Genomic DNA, 801 nt, shown 5'->3' with positions numbered 1-801 from the left:
GGATATGATGGCTTCACTGCTGAATTTCACCAAACATTTAAACAACTAATATTAATTCTACTCAAACTATTCTAAAACATACAGGAGGAGGGAATGCATCAGAACTCATTCAACAAGGCCAGTATTACCCTGATACCAAAACCATATAAAGATATATCAAAACAAGAAAACTCCAGGCCAATATCTCCGAGGAACATTGATGAAAAACCCCTCAAAAAAATACTAGCAAATTGAACTCAACACACATTAAAAACCATTCATCATAACCAAGTGGCTTTATCCCAGGGATGCAATGATGCTTCAACACACAAAAATCAATCAATATCGTACATCATATCAACAGAATGAAGGACAAAAACCATATGATCATTTTAATTGATGCTGAAAGGGCATCTGATAAAATTCAATATCCCTTCATCATAAAAAATTTCAAAAAACTGGGGATAGAAGGAACATACTTCAACATAATAAAAGCCATGTATCGCAGAACCACAGCTAGTATCATACTGAATGGGAAGAAACTTAAAAGTTTTTCCTCTGAGGTCTGGAAAATGACAAGGATGTCCACTTTCATTGCTGTTATTAAACTGGAAGTCCTAGCTAAAGCAATAAGACAAGATATGAAGGGTATCCAAACTGGAAAGGAAGAAGTCAAATTATCCTTGTTTGCAGATGATTTGATCTCCTATTCAGAAAAACCTAAAGACTCCACCAAAAAAAAAAAAACTATTAGAACTGATAAACAAAATTAATGTTACAACACACAAAAATCAACCTACAAAAATCAGTAGCATTTTTATA

Source organism: Mandrillus leucophaeus, unplaced genomic scaffold, assembly GCF_000951045.1.
Source record: "Mandrillus leucophaeus isolate KB7577 unplaced genomic scaffold, Mleu.le_1.0 Scaffold859, whole genome shotgun sequence".
In the NCBI taxonomy this organism is placed as follows: Eukaryota; Metazoa; Chordata; class Mammalia; order Primates; family Cercopithecidae; genus Mandrillus; species Mandrillus leucophaeus.
The sequence above is the reverse complement of the archived record's forward strand: the minus strand, read 5'-3'. Positions refer to the sequence as shown.